General features: G+C 38.1%; 1 protein-coding gene across 2 annotated transcripts in view; it reads left to right on the top strand.

Moving 5' to 3' along the window:
* LOC114243269 (mitochondrial cardiolipin hydrolase) overlaps nucleotides 1-22,764 on the top strand; it is a 169,367-nt gene that overhangs the window by 126,662 nt on the left and 19,941 nt on the right. For both annotated transcript variants that reach the window (XR_016323812.1, XR_016323813.1), the window contains one exon: nucleotides 4,733-4,763. The gene's annotated coding sequence lies outside the window, so the exon portion shown is untranslated. The remainder of the gene's footprint in view (nucleotides 1-4,732; nucleotides 4,764-22,764) is intronic.

Here is a 22,764-nt window from a genome sequence, read left to right on the forward strand (position 1 = left end):
AGTTTTAACAATGCAACGGCTGCCCCACCCTTCAAACCGAAACGTATTACTGCTTCACGGCAGAAATAGGCAAGGTGGTGGTGGTACCTACCACCCATGCGGACTCACAAGAGGTCCAACTACCAGTAAAAGTAATACCTACACTCAATACAATCATTTGTTGTACAGATTATGGGTCAAAAACGATAAATTGCTTGCTTCCTTTCATAACATATATCCATTTGAGTTTGGATGCTTGAAAATTTTTAACGTTAATAAATGAATTCCAAAAATCGATTTCAATGGTGTTGTTCGCGTGACGTTTTTATTACTATTTCCGATGGAACCATACGTTTATTGTTTTAATGGGTTAACAATTCTCCGTGACAACAATAAAATTTTACGTATCATTTTGTTAAATCTGACTGTTGGAATTTTTATACCGAAAACAACGAAGCTATCGTATTAAATCGGTTTTGATTATAATATAAATGTTCTTTCTTGCGATATTATAGTTTCACTGGTGTCAGACACTATTTTTTTTTTGTCTGAGTTGCGTCTGTGTGCATTCATCAGAGATAAAATCTCAGCTATTGTAATCTGGTAACTGAAGCTGACGATGCAAGGCGAATAGCGTGGCATACCTTCAGAGACTAGGTTGAAATTCCCCTTGCATTGTAATAATAATTGTGTTCAAAATAGGATGCAATGTACGAACCCATAATTATAGACGGATGATTTTTTTTTATTGCTTAGGTCGGTGGACGAGCTCACAACCCACCTGGTGTTAAGTGGTTACTGGAGCCCATAGACATCTACGACGTAAATGCGCCACCCACCTTGAGATATAGTTCTAAGGTCTCAGTATAGTCACAACGGCTGCCCCACCCTTCAAACCGAAACGCATTGCTGCTTCACCGCAGAAATAGGCAGGGTGGTGGTACCTACCCGCGCGCACTCACAAGCGGTCCTACCACCAGTAATTACGCAATTATAATTGTGCGGGTTTGATTTTTGTTACATGATGTTATTCCTTCACCGTGGAAGTCAATCGTGAACATTCGGAGTTTGAGGACGTCAAAGCCGGATATTCATAATCGATGCCCCATATACTCGGAGCAATGTATTCCAAACAAAATCAAACTAACGTTCGCCTTAAAACATAACGCTGTCACTAGGCACTGCAATCTCCCTAACGTAGAAAACGCAAAAGTTTTAGTTGAAATACATCGCTTCATGTATTTTATCGCGGCATCACCGGTTTTACTATTCGAATTGAGCGGATGATTCATAACTGCCTACATCTGGTACGCCTGAGACCTTTCTTGGAAGCGGGCCGGCATCCGCTGGTGGGCAGTCGTTTGTAGTATGACTCATGGTTCAAAGGTTGGTTGCTCTTAGTGCATATTTCGGTACAAAACTCATTCATGTTTGATAAAATATTTTTGGTTGATAATGAGCATGTTTAACGATGGCCGAACGTTTGATGATATCTCTTTTCGTTTTGTGTTGCTATCCCTCTTCCACGTCAAGACGGAATGCAAAATTGCGTGTACCGACAGAAATAAGACGGACGACCTCGGCATATCGAAATCTATACTAATATTATAAAGCTGAATACCTAGTTTGTTTGTTTGAACGCGCCAATCTCATGAACTACTGGTCAGATTTGAAAAATTCTTTCAGTGTCAGATAGCTCATTTATTGAGGAAGGCTATTATAGGCTATACAACATTGCGGTAACACCAATGCAAGCGGAACACCAATAAAGAATGTTTCAAAATCGGGGTATTTTTCCCTTTTGAGAGGTTCCGCTGCGTGCGCTGCGGAAACGGTTGAAAATTAACTTTACTACTATTTATAGTTAACTATTCAACGCGGACGAAGTCGCGAGCAAAAGCTAGTGTTTACTAAAACGAAGTGTGTTTAACCCATCATAGATATGCCATAGTTTTTAAGAATTGATAATGAAAGTGACGACGTCATAATCAACGGCACCATAATCGATGGGCCGCGGAAGCGAGGGTCACAGGTTCAAAGCAATTCCGTAAGAACTGTGTTAACGAACTCCGGTACCGATAGCAGACAAAGATGTAATACAATTACAAAGCGTATATTAGTTGGTCGTAATAAATCGTCTTAACCGCTTGATCTACGTTTTGTGTAAATGTTTGTTATATGTAATTATTTAATAATCGCACCCATTGCAGAGTTCAACGAACTATTAATAGTTGCACGTTTTCGTACGAATTCGAGTAGAATTTTTGTTTTTAATGTATGTGCATTTTAAAAAATTGTTGTTAATGGATATATTATATTTTTTTGTATTTATTTATTTTGTAATCGTGTTTTTCCTGTCTATTTTGCATGTTATCTTTTTTGTTTGGTAAATAGCTTTGGCTTTGAGGTGGCAACGTGTAGACTTGCCGTCTCGTCGAACCCGTCGCTTGCGACGAAGGGCTCGGCGAGTAAATTAACCCACAGACACAGCCCACTGAGTTTCTCGCCGGATCTTCTCAGTGGGTCGCGTTTCTGATCCGGTGGTAGATTCTGCGAAGCACGGCTCTTGCTAGGATTCGTGTTAGCAACATCGTCAGGTTTGAGCCCCGTGAACTCACCTACGAGCCCGGTGATGCTGACATAATCTCTAGACCATCAGCTTAGTTAGGAAAAAAGTGTTGACTTAAAAAAGCTTTTCTGGTTTATCTCGATCTTACCTTTAAATTCATTTAATCTGACTTTATGATTTCTTGAGATCGTGATTGAACTGCTATGAATTCAGATGCTGAAATGTTATCAGCGTATTATTCATATAGTGACATTTCCAATACTGTTTTCTTTTGTTGTAACACATTGGTCTTCTGTTTTGTCACTATCATTAATGAGCGCCGTATTACTAATCATCATAGTTTCGACCCTATTTTATCTCTTTCTCTCGGGCTTGAGGGTTATTGACATGTAGAAGAGCAAATATATGACTCAGCTAGTAGGTATTGTTTTTTTTTGTATGTGTACTAAAAAGATTTTTGGAACGTTAACTATAGAAACTAGATAAATGAATTTTTTTTTACAATACCAATAATATATTTTGACTGTTATCCTTTAGAAACTTCCCTTTTTTTCTCTATCTAAGCTGGTAACCTCAGAGGGTTATGCGAGCATAACTGAATGAGTAGGTAAACTCACGGGGCTCTAACCTGATGATACCAAACTTCTCATTGATAGGAGATCATTTCTTAAACGTTATGTCATACGTAAATACCATTATTTTTTTAATGCTACAGGAATTGACGTACTTAAGTTAGTCTGTGCAGTATATAGTACAGATAATGAATAAAAAAAAAGTTAAAATTAAATTTTGGTTTCCGTTAGCGCCTCTCGCTTGTTTTGTGGCGGAACGAAATGAACGGACTGTATTTTTTAATAGGCTATTTTAATAAATTGAACGAGGAAATTCAATCAAACGGGACCGACGAGTGAGTGTTCGCGTTGAGGTTTTTTTTAAGCAGTCGTCCCAGGTAGCGTGGCTCCGGTGGCAGGCGGTGCGATGGTTGAAAAGAGAAGACGGAATCATCTCAATTTCACAAAGCAAACGATACCTACGCCGGTACAAATCACAGAAAGATCCGAAGCCCCTCTTTAGACGAGAGATTCCAAACGAATTACGTCAGCTTTATTTAGTTACGTAAACGGCCGTCTGGTGTAGTGGTAAGTGACATGTTCACTACACAAGGGGGTCGCGGGTTCGAATCCCACAAAGGGAAGATATTTGTATGATATATATAAATGTCTTTTCCAGGGTTATGGATGTATATTAAATATATGTATGTGTATAATAAATATCTTACATTTATTTCCGTTATCTGGTACCTGTAACACAAGTTCTTTACGAACTTATCACGGGACCAGTTAACGAGGCGTGATTGTTAAAAAAAGTTCTTAAAATCGTTTGTTGATCATTCAACTGAACGAAATGATGACACCCAAACAAAAATTGTACCCTATTACGAGAACTATAGTCTAGATCTATCATACACAAGTATCGGCACGCGTAATCGACCTCCGGTGCCATTGATCGCGCGGTCTTTGTTCGTGTGTATGGTTTTTTTTTTGTAATATTTTAGTCTAGCAACTCGAAAACATAAAAGGATCGCCGTCTTCGATGCCATTATCAAGTTTCGATGGCATTATAAAATTTTATTGCGTTAATCACGTTTTAGTCTGTGAATTTTTTTATTTTACAACACCGCTCGTAACAGATACATTCCCGGAAACTAGGAACGGTGGGTAGGACTGCTGATTCTTGACGCGATACATTAAAAAGCGTTATTGAAAATCTCGAGAAGTTGTTTCGAGACGATCCCGACGTTTCCTTTTTACCATCCCCAAACTCGCTATTCATCTTGACTATTTGAAACCGGGGCGTTCATCCGTAGCATAGTTCCGGAAATCACCTTTGCACATACCAACCGGCCCTGTAATGAACTTTCTTCCGCATGTCCCTCTTCAATGGCGATTTGAATGGAGCTATCGGCATTGGACAGCGTCATGGCTGACATTATAAGCGATAGTCTCTGCTCACCATGCGGATTCATTTGCTTGACTATTTATGTAGACAAGGGTTCAGGTCGTATAACCCGTAATCACGCATTATAGGCACGAATTTCGCCAATCAATAGTCAAGTTTTATGTGTTGTGTTAAAATTGCATTTTAGTAATTAAAAATATCAATAATTTTTTCTTTTGGTTTCAGATCGAACTCCCTTCGCTTTGTTATAAACAAAGTAAGTATCAAACACGCCTCGTTTTCCTGTTCCGAAATTATTCAAAATGAAATTCACTTTTCTTTTTTGCTTTATCGATCGATGATTAGAGCTTGTTTTTGCGTCGCTTCGTCGAATTCGTTGAGTCAATGAGATAACGGCGTCGAAGCTAATCGGCTTACGCTGAAGCATTTCCTAAAGACATGTCCCCAATGAGGGTGTTCTTAGTCTCTTTTTGTGCATCACAATTAATTGTAGGAGCAACCGCGATTTTTCGATCAGCTTGCTTAAGCTGTACGCCCATTGTACTGTTGACATAAACGCGCGTTTTCTTATAAAAAATTACGGACGACGTCATCGGAGCGAGTTTAACTGTTAACATCGGTTTCCCAGTACCTATCTTTTTTTTTCTGATAGCTTAAGGTGAAACTTTATTTTTTTTATTAAGGATTTTTGAGATTTTTACCTTATGAAGAGTTTATAGATTGAAATTGCCCTAAATACGGTTCGAAATAGCGTTATTATTATATATAAAAAAAATTAAGATTTCCATAACTGAGACCGCATGTGTCGAGGTGAATGGCAATGGCAAATTCGCATCGTGATTTCTATGAGCTCTTTTAACCACTGAACACTAGGCGAGCTTTGAGCTGGGTAATCAATCAATTTAAAAAAAAATACATAAGGGGATCCCAATTCGAATGCTACGATTTTAACAAACACTTATTGCTTTCGGTAACTATGTATATGAACAAAGTGGTACGATACAAGTTAGGTCCGCAAATTTGTCGAGATTATGAAAAAAAAAACACGTGTGGCACTCAGGGACTGCTGCGGTAAAGCTATTGCATAGCATTTATTATCAACTTATGCAATTATAATTAGACAATAATAATTTAATATTAAAACAATAATAAAAAAAAACACGCTATATTTATAAACATTAGCAAAAACAAAACATTAACTGTCCCATTCACACTCATAAGGTAGACCGCGCGAGAGAGAGATAGGCAGACTTTTCATGATGCGCATGCAGTGCGACGCCACGCCGCGCGATCATTCAAAAACACAACACAAGCGCAACGTGTGAATGTGTTGAACGCAAGCTACATGGTAGGCGTAGTGGGGGGTGTTAGGTTTTATTTTCGTTACAGAATTTCTTGATTCGGTCGCCGCGCTCAAAGCCCGCGATAAAAACTATGCAATAGCTTAAAATCTGAATAATAAACAAACAACTTCATTATGTTCCCAAAACATCGCTACTTATCACTAGAACATGATAACAAAAACGAAACAAACAAAAAAAATGTAATCCAATAAGCAATGTTAAATCGGTTTGTACCCAAACAAAAGTCCATATATAAAACGTTTCACACGTCGTCAATTTTGTTTCGAAGCTAGAATAAATTCGGTCGAGATCGCATTATGATGTATAAATTTCGTAGAATCACCGCTCCAATCCCTATCGGAGTCCATAACGTGTTTCGGGAGTGTCGATAGGCCGCGCCAAAGGGCAACCCTCGGGACCTCGTCGCTCTAAAGATGTCAGATATTATATGCACGAGAGAGAAAAAAGAACACGTTGACTACCGTTAGCGTTTTATATATATTGAATCTTTATGGCGTTTTTTTAATTTTTTTATTGCGTAGATCGTTAGACGAGCTTACAGCCCACCTGGTGTTAAGTGGCAACTGGAGCCCATAGACATCTACAACGTAAATGCGCCACACGCCTTGAGATATAAGTTCTAAGGTCTCAAGTATAGTTACAACGGCTGCCCCACCCTTCAAACCGAAACGCATTACTGCTTAACGGTAGAAATAGCCACCTACCCGCGCGGACTCACAAGAGGTCCTACCATATGTATGCTTGAAAGTGTCTGGTAAATCTTGATGCAAACGCCAACATTAGTCAGTGAAACGAAAATGCGACTAGGTTTGTACATATTCTATTGGTGAATTCTATACTGCAACGACTCGGAAGACTTGAGGGAATTTTTTAAGAATAAATTCTGTCGGTTTGAAGTTTGAGGTGAAAGTCGCATACCTTCAGATTATGCACAAGGCTTGACCCACGAACCTACTCTTAATAAACAGCAAAATTTCCAACAAATACAATAATATGTAAAAACAGTAAAATTTGCAACATATACTGTATGTGTTTTACATTTACATTAGTGTGAATAAAAAATTGTAATTTAAAAAAAAACAAAAAAAAACACGCTTTATTAAAAGAAAATCGCAAAAATTATTGTATTGACAACGGGCCTTTTGCAAAATTTCAAGATAATCCGAGTTTTTAAATTTGTTGATAGTTAGATTACATTGAAATATTCCGTTACACAGGTTTGGTACACACGAGAAACTGATAAATAAATAAAAAATCGGTTGTCTGTAAAGTCGGCTTACTGACGATAGTTGAACGTGACGTCATAAGATACTGATGGAATGGTTTCATTTTTCAAAAATAAATTTGGATTTTATTTGTTTGCTAGATATTTTGTATGGACAATTGACACCACATTCACTTTTCACTGAACTTCATACTTGACATTGAACATGTAAATGTGTTATTGTATAGCAGCTGTCCACGCGGATGCATCGCTCACTCAAGTAGGAGAGAGACAGATGTCGAACGCTGCCGAACGCGGAGGCAGATTGTGCCTCGTTGTCGCTCGTTGCGCGCTCTCGCTTGCACTTCAAGCCTTAAATGGAACGCCATAGAGCGAGGTAACGCCGCATGAGTCATGTTTTTCAGTGCGCGCAGCCGGCTCCATCGAATTATAAGACGTTGTCACGTCAAAAAGTCTTAATAATCCAATGTTTCATTCAATCCAATTCAGTCGAATTAAAATTCAATTTGCCGAAAAACATTTCTAAAGACTAAAGAATCGGCCTTGAAAGAGTTAAACTAATAATAAAATTCGAATAGACGAGTCGCATTTATAATGTTATTGTGAATTTGGTGATAACACATTTTCCCACAGACGTCGCGTCGGCGCACAGCGCATCCGCCGCTCGCGGTTTTCATTCATAAAAACGCTACGTTGCAGTGTTATTATCGTTTTCGTATTGTTGTTCATCGAATAGGGACGGGCTGTTTTATTTCGATATACACATATCTTGAAATTTCCACTTATATCACATATTTTGAGATGGGTGATGATAGCGTTAACGTATCGCTTTCTGTGGTTTCCGGTACGCTCCTCACCAGTAATCATGAAAAATGCCATAGTTGTTTGTGACATTTCTATCTTTCTTAATTAAGAGGACAGTTTTTTCTTTCATTTTTCAGTAGTACGGTTCAGTTGCACATGTAAAATAATTTATTGCCTTTCACACTATTATTACCTATTATTTCAATTATTATAGCACAATAAAAAATAAAAAGGAAATAAAATAAAGAGGCTATAAGAGAGAGCAGTGGACGTCTATGGGCTGATAGAATAGACTTTCAACAGAGTTTTTCGCGTAACGTCTATCCCGTCAATCAAATCAGGACGCATGACTGCTCCGCAATAGAAATAAGTAGAATGATGGTACCGACCCGTGCGGGCTTACATGTGGTACACTACTTTCTGGTACTTAATTAAATTCGTAATGCACGCGGGTTTTTCTCAGTGGGTCGCGTTTCCGATCCGGTGGTAGATTCTGCGAAGCACGGCTCTTGCTAGAGTTCGTGTTAGCAACGTCGTCAGGCTTGAGCCCCGTGAGCTCACCTACTAGTTAAGGTTACGCTGAAATAGCTTCTCAAGGCTATCCAGCTTAGGTAGCAAAAAGAAAAAATGCACGCGGGTTACTATATGTTGTTTTTATTTCATCATTTCATGGACACGTAATTAGATGTTAATGTTTGCTACCTGCCACATGATTTGAACCCTGGCACGCGCTTATCACTCAATACAAATACAGCGGAGGTCTTATTTGTTAGGCCGCGGACACTTGTATGAGGTCGATGAACGCGACGGAATTTAAGACCGGCCAGTGGCATAATTAGACATAATAATAGATAGATATATATGCTTTAAAGTGGGTACCGGATATTGTGGGCATCACAACCTGGAACGCAACAATTCAGGTTTCAATTGTATTGTTTAATGGGTGACCTTCCATGTCCAAAGCTGAACGCATGACGGTTGCGCGGCAGAAATAGACGAGCATGGCAATGGTATGAAGCGGCTTGGCTATGCCACTGGCATTGCCGAAGTCCATGAGCGACGGTAAACACTCTCCATCAGGTGGGCCATATGCTCGTCTCCCTACAAGGGCAATAAAAAATAATAGTTTGAAAAAACTAACAAAATACGCTTTTATAGAAAATCCAACTATAAAATAGAAAATACATTTTAATAAATTTGAATTAAAAATAGTGTAAGACAAAATGATTTTATTGTAAAAAAGCGTGGGTGCTTTTCAGAACCTTTACTCATATCTGTTCATAAAATATTTATAACTACTGATACCATGCACCCCACGCTTTTTATACAATAAAATCATTTTTTCTTACACTGTTTTTAATTCAAATTTATTAAAATTTATTTTCTATTATTTAGTTAGATTTTCTATAAAACCGTATTTTGTTAGTTTTTTTAAACTATTATTTATTTTTCATTATTTTAGTTGAATTTAAATTTTTTCTATTAAAAAAAAAAGAAATTGTAATATTGAGTTTAATTAATTGAATAAATTGAATTAATAAGTATAGCAAATTTCGAGTTAATCCGACGTTTTGAAGGGGGTCAAAATCATGTTCAAAGATTCCGTTACATACATACGTCTGAAGCTAATAAAAGCGTATTAAAATTGGCAATGACATCTCTTTGAAGATCCTCTTGATTGACCCTTCATTAAGATATATACCTAATAATTAGGAGAAATAACCGCTCTTTATATAGTGTGTGAATACAAGAGAGCCATCAGTATGTTATTGTGTTATAAAAAAAAAAGATCCCTCGACACATCCGTTCGGAATGCACAGATGCGAAATTTATCGAAATTCTCATACATTATTCGATTCCACATTATCTTCTTAAACCTTCTAATCGGTTAAAATGCGTCGATAGCATGTGTACAATGTCGCACAATCTAAAGGGATATCCGGTTTTTTACGAATTCAGCCTTTACTCCCACGCCATGACAAAACCTGATGTTTTTTCTCATTGCATTCATAATGAAATCAAATACTGTATATATTTCATAAGTTTGGGTTCCGTCGATACGGATTTTATCGATTTCCTTTTAATAGCATTAATGAAAGAAAAAAAAACAGTGTTTTAAACTGACTTATATCTGGAATCCCTTGTTTTGGACTGTTCCTGATTACATTTTAAATATCAGAATCGTGTCATCCAAGCATTCCTAGTAAATCAATTGTTAGAGCAGTGTTTATCTAAGGCCGCTTGTCAAAACACGGTCATAAATCAAATTCGACAGTGACCACACGATACGGACCACAATGGACTTCCGCTCCAAAAAAAACGACGACAATAGTGTTAATCGGTCCGACGGAGGCGAGAACGTCCGTATGTTGCGGTAGGACCCATTGTCATATAATAACCTTCCCATTGTCAACAAACCGTATTAGGTGTGAAACGGCCTCTAATCCCATATTTAGTCACACACATACACAAAGAAAGCACCACTCAATTTGAAAGCAATAAAAATCAAAGCACGACTTATCTTAAGTACAACGAAGAAAGCCGACATATCTAAAATGCACGAAACTGGTTCTGATAACAGACAGAGCTCGGTCCGGTAACGAGGGGCCCTCGGAACTTTCACACGGAGAACACATGTACGTACGGTATGTATGACGGATGTCGTCGCAATTACGAACGGCCATTATTATTGCGCGGTATTGTACGCCAAATTACAGCATCTCGGCTTCCCATCCGGTGTAACGTTGAGACGTAGTCAAAACAAAATCTGCCTTATCTCGATAGCGGAGACCCCGAAATCGTTTAGTCTGGAAACGTTCAAGATGAGTCTAGAGCGCGTCTATAAGAGTGGCTAATGAGAGCAGGACGGATTCCAGGTGAACGAAGAACCCTCTAATCGAACAATAGTCCAGCGGCATCACACCTCGTGGACACTTGCGGTCGTCCATTGATTTATAGCTGTCGATGTAAACGCACCAGGGATATTGCACCGGAGAGAATCGGGCCTTTCTACGTTCACAAAACAGTGTTCGAACTAGTTTTCTGTTCAATGCACCCATCCGACTGCAAGAACGCCGGAATCTGTTTTATCATCTGCGTACAATGCAATATTTGTGAAGCTGGCCTCTGGTACGGGGAACGAGCGATGAATTATCTCGGGACCCAAATGGGTCTATTGAGAATTTCTGCTTTGAATACCACTGCGAGATAGACACACAATATGATCTTCTTTTTTTTTCTTTCGTTTCGTACGACATTCAGAATATGAATGTGGCAATTTAACGTATTGTGTTATAATGCGTTGCGTTCAAACTGATTAAATGTATCGATTTAAACACAATTCAAACTTCAAAGAACACGCCACATTCAATAAGTGCTGCCCTTAAACATCAATATCAGAATTAAGGAACAGTCAAGTGAGGCAGCGAAGACAAAGACAATAAAAGGAACAATTTGCATGGAGACTGTTCACATCCGATGCGTTCCCGAAAGCAATCACCCTTGGAGTTCTGAGTCCCAGAGAGTCGGTGAGTCACGGCCCTTGGTGACCCGGTTCGCACGGACCTACCCGCCTTAGAACGCTTGTTATATGGCGCGGAATTTACGACTTATATTTTTACTGCTGTTTTATATAATTTATATCATGTTTAGTAAGAAATCGGCGGACGATTCAAGAATATACGCCGACTAAATGAATTTTGGTATAGAAACGGAAAGTTTTTTATGGTGCCCAGACGTTTTGGCGCTCACGAAAATTTATATCTACGCCTTGAAATGGACAGATATGTGTGTTACTTAATGAAAGAAAGGCTCTGGTTTTTTTAGTTAGTTATAGCCAGATGAACTAGTGAACCTGATATTGAGCGACTATTGATGTAGAGACATCCAGGTTAATTTTCATAATGGAACGTAGCGAATGGGTAAATATGGTGTACTTTATTTTTTTTTAATAATGGATTTTGGTGTCCCTAAGGCCTTTTTAGTTTTACCAGGACAGGGAACATTGCCTACCACAACCACAGGCGGATGTGGAAGTAGCCGTGATCGCACTAACAAATCTTCTGATTGAAAGATGGACAGGTCAGAATCGTTTGGCGGTAAAATTGAAATTGCGTTTGCAAATGCATTTAAGAAATGTATACGCTCATACCTAGTATACTATTAGTCTTTAATGTAGTTTTGGATTTTGGAAAACATAGTTTATCGTCGCGTCGATTTCTGTTTGCCACATTAGACATTTTGGTGAATCTATTGGGGCAAGTTTTAACAAAAGATGCAACTTCGTATATATATAGACAAGGAAGGGTAAAAAGTCTATGCTTTGCAAAATATGGCTTGTAGCTGTCGGCTATTGCCTATCCAAATATAGACCTTAAACACCTTTTTTGTGCCTTAAAAACTTGATATTTTTGCGTTGAGTTTCCCCAGAAAATTATTCCATATCTAAGACACTGGTGGTAGGACCTCTTATGAGTCTGCACGGGTAGGTACCACCACCCCGCCTATTTCTGCCGCGAAGCAATAATGCGTTTCGGCTTGAAGGGTGTGGCAGCCGTTGTAACTATACTGAGACCTTAGAACTTATATCTCAAGGTGGTTGGCGCATTTACGTTGTAGATGTCTATGGGCTCCAGTAACCACTTAACACCAGGTGGGCTTTGAGCTCGTCCAGCCATAAAAAAAAAGAAAAAAAGACAGGCATCCCATATAATCCAGGCATTAGTTAGTAGTATTAATGCAAATTTGGATGCAGCCGTCACGCGCGTCGTCCGGTTCGGCCGGTCAAACAGATGTATAAGTGTCGACCTTGGCTCGAAGCTGCACTGCAATGAACCGCCTTCTATTGAACGGTACGCAATGATTTTTATTGAATGAATGAATTCAAAAGAGAAAAAGAAACGTAGAAACGATGGTACCGCATTTTCCAAGGATTACAGACTTGCGGTAATATTGGCGGTGAAATTATTTGGGTACTTGTTTTGTAGAAGGTATTTTGGGGTATATTTCCATAGTCATTTACATCTTTAGAGGACTGTTTTGTAGTAAAAATCAAGAAAACAGTGGCCACAAAGGTTTTTGATGCTTCCTGTCCACACAGCAAAGCAATAAAAAAAAATAAAAAAAAAAAATAATATCACCTTTGCTATTTACTTCTGTGCATAAACGTAGCTATGTTTCTCAAATGCTTTTACGGCTGCACGGCACCCGAAACAAATCTTAAGCGACACTTTTAATTGAATGTTCGGTCATTACTTTAACAACGTAAATTTGAGTCATCACCTGGTGGAGTATTCAGGAGCGTATCACTCTTACTCGTCGCATTCCAAGGTTCGTTCTTATCGAACTGGTCTCGGGCAAAGGGAACGGAGATTTTAACGTACACTGAACGATTATTTACTGTAATTGGCAAAAAGGCACTATAAAAGTAAATGTCGGACCGCAGCCGTAATCTACCCGTGTAAAATATAATTCATTGCGGTGGCTCAGATGCGAATGACCAATGCCGAGGAGTTGCGGTGATGCGTTTCGCTAGTCTTCTTCAATTTGCAAGCTTCTTTCGAACTATAAGATATGATGGAATATTGTGCAGAAATTACGCTTGTATTGCAGATTTACGGCTTTCGGAACTATAATAATAATATTAATATAACTCTTTATTTGACACCACATGTACAGAGTAAGCATATAAAACAAATAATAGACGGTGACATAAATTAGCGGTAATATAATAAAATAGTTGTTGTATTACTATAATAGTTGGCCAGTTCGTCGTATGTAAATTTATACAATTTAACTACTAAATTAAAACAAATTATAATTAGAACACGTAAATATGGCACGGACTAAACATTAGCAAGCAAGCAAGCACACTGGGCAATGGTGAGCGACTAGTACGAGTATAAAGTAACTTTGAAGAAAAAAAAATATGTATATGGAAAACGTTGTCCATTGCTATCTTTTAGTTATTGTATGATATTTTATTTCAAGGGCGTATAAGATGCACTTTCGAGCGAAGATCTAGTGTTGTTACTTGATCTGTGTTTTTCGTTGAGTTTTTTGAACAACCGAATGATTTTTCAAAGCGCAGAAATCGTACTTGTTTCTTTCATATACAAATAATAAGAATAACGTAAAAATCGCTCGCAACAAAAGGGGACCCTGTGGGTGGGTGGCCATGATCGAATCAAAATTTGAGTACAAATTGAAGAAATACAAAATCCTCATTAACGTTTCGAAACAAAACAAAAAAAATATACACGAAAATATTCTGTAACGACTTTTTAATTTATTCGGGACGATCCCTAAAAGGGTCGATTACGATGAAATGAAAATAAGAAAAACAAATCATATTTTTTTTTGGTGTCGTAACGGTACTGCGACTTTTGTTATTTAAAAATAGATATTGATGTACAATTTTATAGGGACCGAACAGTTTCATGTGATTTGGGCTTTAATTAATGAAACATAGTGGTTATTTTTTTTTTAAATATAATTAATATTATGTGAAGTTTTAGTATTTGTACATCGGTTACCGAGCGATGGTCTGTTTTATCGGTATCTTGACGCTAAATAAATGTTAATATTGAAGACGAAGAAGATTTTAGTTAGAGAGAAATTTACAATTCAGTCGTCCATGAGACCAAGAGAACTATAAAGTATTTGTTGAGTCGGAAAGTAATAAACGAGATATTGTACCGTTAAAATAGTATTAATTGCTTCTATGATTCGCGAAAACTTAAGAAATTGCAACCGGTGGGATTCGAACACCGCGCACAGTTACACCGATTGATACGAATGTACCGAGCATCATATCTTTTAGGACACGACGATTTCGAAAACTAGTACCTACTAGCTATACTACAAATCTTTACAACGACGACGAAGAGTTCGCGCGAGCGAACTAACCCATAGACACCGCCTACTGAGTTCCTTGCCGGATCTTCTCAGTGGGTCGCTATTCCGGTGGTAGACGATGCACTGCTCTTGCTAGGACTGGTGCTAGCCAATTCTCTCAGGATGAGCCCGTGAGCTCGTCCACCCGTCCGCAGCTGGAATAGCATCCTAGGCTATCAGCGAATAGATCATCGAAGAAAAAAATCTTGAAGATATTTCTAAATACTATAGTAGCTTCGATATTACCTTATTATTTTAGTGTAGCTCGATGACTTTGGGCCGATAAATTTCATACGTTAAATGCTGATTCATTTACTTGTTTCGTTAAGTTTTTTTTTCTTCCTACCTATGCTGATAGCCTTGAGAGGCTATTTCAGCTTCACTCTAACATGTAGGTGAGCTACCTACGCTACTACCACGCTGGCCTTAGCAAGATCAGTCCTTCGCAGAATCTACCACCGGGTCGGAAACGCGACCCAATGAGAAGATCCGGCGAGAAACTCAGTGGGCTATGTCTGTGAGTTAATTCACTCGTCGAGCCCTTCGTCGCAAGCGACGGGTTCGGCGAAGACGGTGACCAGATCATTAAGTATATTCAATTTCTTCAAGTCGATTCGAAATTGTAAAATTTATGTACGAGTAAGGAACACTTCGCTGCTTCGCGGCAGAAATAGGCAGAACCGTGGTACCTACACGTGCGAGATCACAATACTTTCCTACTTATCAGCAACGACGCATGTACATGTATGTTGCGGGTTCTTTTTTTTATTACTAATTTATATTCTTATCCATGCATACATCGTCACTCCACCGAGACTGAGGGCTGGGTAAGAGAAGCTGAGGATCGTTCTCAGTGGGGTGCAAATGGTGCTTATGTCCAGCAGTGGACTGCTATAGATCATTGAACTAGATTATGAATTCTGAAACAGCCTGGAATGTTTTGCTATATTTAAGAGATAAATTGGCGGTATATACATACCAGTCGTACAGCAGACCAGATAAGCGCTATTATTATTTTCTACTGGTGGATGGACCTCTTGTGAGTCCGCGCAGGTAGGTACCATCACTCTGCCTATTTCTGCCGTGAAGTAGTAATGCGTTTCGGTTTGAAGGGCGGGGCAACCGTTGTAACTATACTAGAGACCTTACAACTTATATCTCAAGGTGGGTGGCGCATTTACGTCGTAGATGTCTATGGGCTCCAGTAACCAATTAACACCAGGAGAGCTGTGAGCACGTCCAGCCACTTAAGTAATAAAAAAAATATCTATGTGTGCGCGTGTAAGAGACGGTAGATAGTCACGCTTTAATGAAAGAGTAAGCTAACGATTTTCAAGTTGTTATTCTCCGGAAATGCCATGAAAGATTCCCTTCAAAATTCAAATCAGTTCCGGTGAAAAACGAAAAAATATTTATTGCTGCGATCGGTCAGGAGGTCTATATGTTTTTTTGTTGCGTCTCATTTTAAATTTACTGTGCTCTTCTAATTCCTATTCGAAATAGTACGTATGTTGTTTCAAGTATTTTTGAACACAACTTTCAAAATTGAAACCAGTGGTATCACCGGATCCGGACCAATGACATTTCAATGGAATCCAGGTCGTTTTGAACTTAAAAGGTGCGTAATCGAATACTTACTTTTAGCCGACGAAATGTTTCGTTATTATTAAAAAACTTTTTTGAGAGTTTTTTACTGGCGTAGAGAGTCGATCTCTCGGCTCACCTGTTGTCTATGAATTCATCGCTACTTAATTCCCGTCGCCCGTCTTAGAACCGAGCCGAGATCGAAGTACGAAGCCAGTTCCATGGGAATAACGCCAATTTCCATCTTTAAACAGGGTTCTGTTTTGATTGGTCCGCGTTTCGTTTTTGAAGCAGGCAGCCCGATAGCACTTAGACGGCTCGAGAAATATACTGATTTAAATATTACGAACGCTTTTTTTTAATTCGAATCAGAACATAAGGTATACGCTTTGTATTGGCTCATAAAAAATCTGCGATTACGTTTTTTAGCGCATCCACAGCGAATGCTCTATAGATACGTCCGCAGCTCTGGAGAGCTTTATTGTACCAAAGAAAATTATAGCTGTCGTACCTAATAATACGTTAACAATAAAAGGGCCTATCAACCGGATGCATTAACCAATACAAATACCGTACAGGATCCGAACACTAAACACGGCACTACTCCATAGTGATTGAGTATTTTCGTAACCATCGCGCGTTGAACTCATAAAAAAGTAATAAGCGTTCATAAAATCATAAAAAAAAACAACAACTATTAAGTGACTATACATCTATCAGTGTATCTGTCGGTCTGACGGGGACGGGCCAAGATGAAAGATTCAATCACGAAGCTGTTCGCTTCCTAGAAGACGATGGGTTTTTTTTGCCAAAGTTCAATAATAGTTTTGGGGTCCCGCGAGACGCGCTCGGAACAACTCTAAATGATTCGTTACTTCGTTCATGAGTTCATTTTTTGTCGATCAATCAATAGTAAATCAATTTAAAGTGGAGGGGATGGTACAATGCGACGAACGTGATTTAAGATTTCGGACGGATTAAATGAGAATATTCGGATGACATTCTCGCGTGTAACTAGGGAAAACGTGATGGGTTTAAATGCTGCAATTATTTCACTTGTATTAAGATGACTTTTACATTTAACTGCGATTATTTTTGCATTTAATTAGTTACCGTGAATTAATTATAATTTAGTTAGTTATATTTTAAAAACTAGATGATGACCGAGCTTTGCTCGGGTTTTTTTTGATAACGCCATCTTGTTGTGTCTTTAAAGCGGTTAGTTGCCCTCAATTAAGAAAAATAGTATTATTATTCGCCTATAGATGTCGGGAAGAGTTGATTATTGAAAACACGAATAAAACAACATTTTCTGAAAATAAATCGTAGCTAGATCGATTTATGGCCCCCGAAATCCCTTGTATACTAAATTTTATGAAAGTCGTTGGAGCCGTTTCCGAGGTTCAGATTATATACATATATATTAATATACAAGAATTGCTCGTTTAAAGGTATAAGATAAGATACAGAACACTGGACGCGTCGAGCGTTCGTGTTTGCCGCATTTTTTCCGCGCCACCAATCACTCGGGAGTCGTGAGATGCGTTTTTTTACGTCAGGCCCGTTACTGACCCGCACCTTACATTTGTCTACCATAAAAAAAATACTACTCTAAACAAAATTACGCTGCACAATGCTCAGTTTAATGGCGAAAGAAACCTTACTCGCGATCAAAACACGCAACGTAAGAAAATTTGCTCAAACTGTAGTCGAATGGAATTAGTTTGAATACCGATAAACTTTTATCAATGTATGGCGTGCTAAGTGGCGTTTTTTGTTTCGAGAAAAGGAGAGATTTATTGAGCTTTTTTCTGGACCACCTTGCGGAGGACATCTTTGACGAAGGGATGAGAAACGCATATGGCAATGAATGAAGCTGCTACGTATTTTTAGTGATGCAGTGTCGTCGTGGGAACATTTTATTAATATTCGGCTTGTTTGTGTACTGCCGATCTGCCTTGATAAATTTCAACTACAACTTTTTAATTAAAGAACATAAATAAATTAAAAACACATATTGAATTTCTAAGTGGTTTCAAATGCAATATACCGTTGCGAACGAAATCCGCTGAGTTCGATATTAGCCCTACTGAAAATCATATAAAAACCTTATGATGGACGAAGTTTGTGTATTTTGTTTTATAGTGTTCACGTGGTATTCGAAATTCGACTATAATTATTAATTTAAATTATAAGTTTGAACATTATTATGGTTCTACTGTCAAAGACTTTACTTCTATAATCACAGATTTCGCTAAAGCTACATACACTATACACAAATAATGTTAAAGAAATCAATATTAATCTATTCTCAACTTGACCACAGACTGATAATAAAATAAAATAAAATATATACTTAGTCTGGATAAATACTGTTACAATAAAAAAAATATATATTGCAAATAACATTTATTACTTTTAGAGTGTGTTAGTTTAATACATAAATATAAAACAATTTAAAGTATAAAAAGCTTATTCGAAGTGGTCTCTATTGGCTGCAATACAGTCCTTTAAACGTTGAGGCCAGTTATTAATAGAAGCACGCACTCTTTCCATGGGAAATTTTTTTACTGCCAATCGTACGGATTGTTTTAGGGACTCCAAATTATCATGGCGTTTAGAGCAATCCGTACTCTCTAAAACTGACCATAAATCATAATCCAGCGGATTAAGATCGGGACTAGACGACGGCTAGTCTTCAGCTCTGATGAAGTCCGAAACGTTCGTTTCCAACCAAGACTGCGTAGACCGAGCTTTATGACCTGGCGCCGAGTCTTGCTGGAAGGACCATTAAAAATTGCATTTGGCTCCATACCTACTTTGTGTAATGCAATTACAGCGATTCGGTTCTCTTTATCACCCCACTCCATTGTAATATCGCAAAATATTGTACAATGTATTGGCGCCAAAATGAGAAAACTCAATGAGCAATCATATAAAAATGACAGATGCCAAATTCAAATGTAATATTTTGTTTATTTTTAATTGTAACAGTATTTATGGCCAGACTATGTAGTATATATGCGTGTGTGACATACATGTTAGTGTGTGTAATGTTTTCTTTATTAGTTTAATGTATCTTTTATGCATTATTTAAAAAAATATTAGCATTGTGCATTCCTTCTCTTTGTTCTCTATAAGTGTGGGAAATTTCATACTCCACCGATCGCGCAATTTTCGTAAAAAGGGATACAAAGTTTTTGCTTCACGTATTAATATATAGATACTTTGTCGCATATTTTAAGTTCGCTTCAGTCGGTTCAGATCGAAGTCCAGCTGCAGAATGCAGGCTGCCGTCGACTCCGAAATTTCTATGTATAGAATCTGGACTGAGTGCACCTGAATTAAACACACTCTATCGATTGAATATTTAAACGGATACGTCGATTCGGGTCACTGAAATCTAAGTAGCGACAAGCCCGAGATTAATGTTTCCTGTAATGTTGTTAGCCAGCAATATAACTTGAAAAGCAGTTCGCAGTGGGTCCTCGGTACTGCCGTGGTCCGTAGGCTAATGACCATAATATTAGGTAATTAAAAATAAAACTTGAAAACTAAGGTGCTATTATTCATCAATATATTTTGAATATTCCATTAACTAATTTTATACATAGCTTACTTACAAAGCTTACGAATAAAAAGGTAATGGTAACTGTTTGGTGATCTCAGCATGGTGTTATTCACTATAGCATTCTCCGATCTGGTCAAGCAATAACGGCAGATGTCTACTGTACCGAACTTCGAACAATAATGGCAAAACTTGCAGTGAAACAGCCCCGACTCATGAATCGATCTTCACCATTATTGCTCCATGATAACGCGAGACCTAATACAGCACGAGAAGCCGTTTTAACTCTACAGGAACTGCAATTAGAAACCATTCGTCACCTCCCGTATTCGTCAGACCTTGCTCAAACGTACTGCAATTTTTTTCGTGATTTGGACAATTTTCTACGTGATAAATAGTTTTCTTCCTGGGAGGCGGTACAAAATGCTTTCATACAGTTTGTAGTATCTAGATCACCAGAGTTTTTATTATTTTTTTTATTATTATTTTTTTATTTTTTTATTACTCAGATGGATGGACGAGCTCACAGCCCACCTGGTGTTAAGTGGTTACTGGAGCCCATAGACATCTACAACGTAAATGCGCCACCCACCTCGAGATATAAGTTCTAAGATCTCAGTATAGTTACAACGGCTGCCCCACCCTTCGAACCGAAACGCATTACTGCTTCACGGCGGAAATAGGCGGGGTGGTGGTACCTACCCGTGCGGACTCCCAAGAGGTCCTACCACCAGTGATTACCCAAGTTATAATTTTGCGGGTTTGATTTTTATTACACGATGTTATTCCTTCACCGTCGAAGTCAATCGTGAACATTTGTTGAGTACGTATTTCATTAGAAAAATTGGTACCCGCCTGCGGGATTCGAACACCGGTGCATCGCTTGATACGATTGCACCGGACGTCTTATCCTTTAGGCCACAACGACAGAGTTCTATATCAAAGGCATAAGTGACCTTCCTACTGGATAGCAGCAACGTATAGATAATAATGGTAGATATTTTGATTAAATGAATATGCTAAATGAAAAAAAAAACGAATTTTAAATTTTCAGTACCAATCGGCAATTTTCATACTTTAACCCCTAATATTACAAATAATCATATGCTCGTTTGACGCGTAGTGGACAGTTAACGTTTCTCTGCATTATAATAAAGACTAGAGGTCCCGCAGTAGTCGAAATTCGACTATAATTAATTGGAATTGTAAGTGTGTACACTATTATGATTACGAATTCTAAAACTTTATTAAATTATTAAAAAAAAGAACACCTAACCTAAAAGTACATGTTATTATCCGCAACATGCTTCGTCAGATTACAGAAATAAAGTTATCAGCAACATGCTTCGTCAAAAAGTACAATACTTACTTTCAGCTGCAAGCGTCGTCATAAGTAACATAAAGGTAGCGCGTGCGTACTATTATGATTGTATTTTATACTTCTATAATCACAAATTTCGCCAAGACTACACTATAAAAAATATTAACAAAGACAAACAATATTTAATCTCAATTTGACAACAGACGTCAAGAACAAAAGTTTGACAATAAATAGTATGCATGCGTGTGTCCGTCAAATACATGGTATGTAGTGTGTGTAATGTTTTTCTTATTGATTTAATGTAACTTTTATGCATTATTTAAAAAATATATTAGCATTGTGCACTTCTTCTCTATATTCTCTATAAGTGTGGAAAATTTCATACTCCTCCGTCCGCGCAACTTTCGTAAAAAGGGATACAAAGCTTTTGCTTCCCGTATTATTATATAGATAAGTTTAAGAAACAACAAAAACGTGTAATAAAAATAAAAATTGTATGAAAATTACGACTTAAAGTAATTTAACAACCACCTCCATTTCGGTTAAAGAATTTACATGCGGAATTTTTTGCACAATTAGTTATAGTGTCATAAAATTTTGGTTTTCTTTTTTAAAAGCTTCCCGATTTTTTTTCTGTTTCAGTGAAAATATCACCGTATCATCAAATCAATCACTAAATGTTAGGCTACAATGGTAGTAAATAAAAATAATAATAATGAAATTTATTTCGGAATTCGATACTCGCTTTTTAGACGGAGGCCCGTCAAGGAAAAATAAATGAACAAAAAACATGAATTTTTTTACGAAGCGCTTAAGTAAGTTCTCATACCATATCCGAACTTTGATATCATTGTGAGCGGTATTCAAATTTCGAACTATACCTCATAGATGTCGCTACTGGAAGCTTCACTACGCCTTCGCCGAGACCGGAGATCATATCATTTATTAAGCACTGTTCATTTATGATTATAACAGACTCAACGCTGATATGCTTATGCTACATCCAAGTACTTGAGACCTCGTGCCACCGGCTAAATTGATTAGGCTGCAGTATTTCTATAGACCTGCAGGTGGCTATGTTGTTCGTATGCTGCCGCTGCTATTTTTTTTAAGGAAGGAATTATTATTAATGAGCCTTAACAGTTTGACCAGGACATGTGGGCGTGTATGGACTCAGCCAGGAGGGTTCGGATTTGCTAACAGCAGCCCGAGCGTCCCTGAGACAGACTTAACAGCCCTAGGTTGCACGTCGAACTCTTTGCCTAGTTCGAACAGTCTGAAGCCGTCGTGGCCTATAGGATAAGACGCCCGGTACAATCGTATCAAGCGATGCACCGGTGCTCGAATCTCGCAGGCGGGTACCAATATTTCTAATGAAATGCGTACTTAACAGTTGTTGACGACTGACTTCCACGATGAAGGATTATTATCTTGTAATAAAAATCAAGGCCGCAAAATTATAATTTGCGTAAAAACTGGTGGTAACCACCCCGCCTA

The sequence above is a fragment of the Bombyx mandarina genome, chromosome 11 (genome assembly GCF_030267445.1).
Source record: "Bombyx mandarina strain Sakado chromosome 11, ASM3026744v2".
Classification (NCBI taxonomy): Eukaryota; Metazoa; Arthropoda; class Insecta; order Lepidoptera; family Bombycidae; genus Bombyx; species Bombyx mandarina.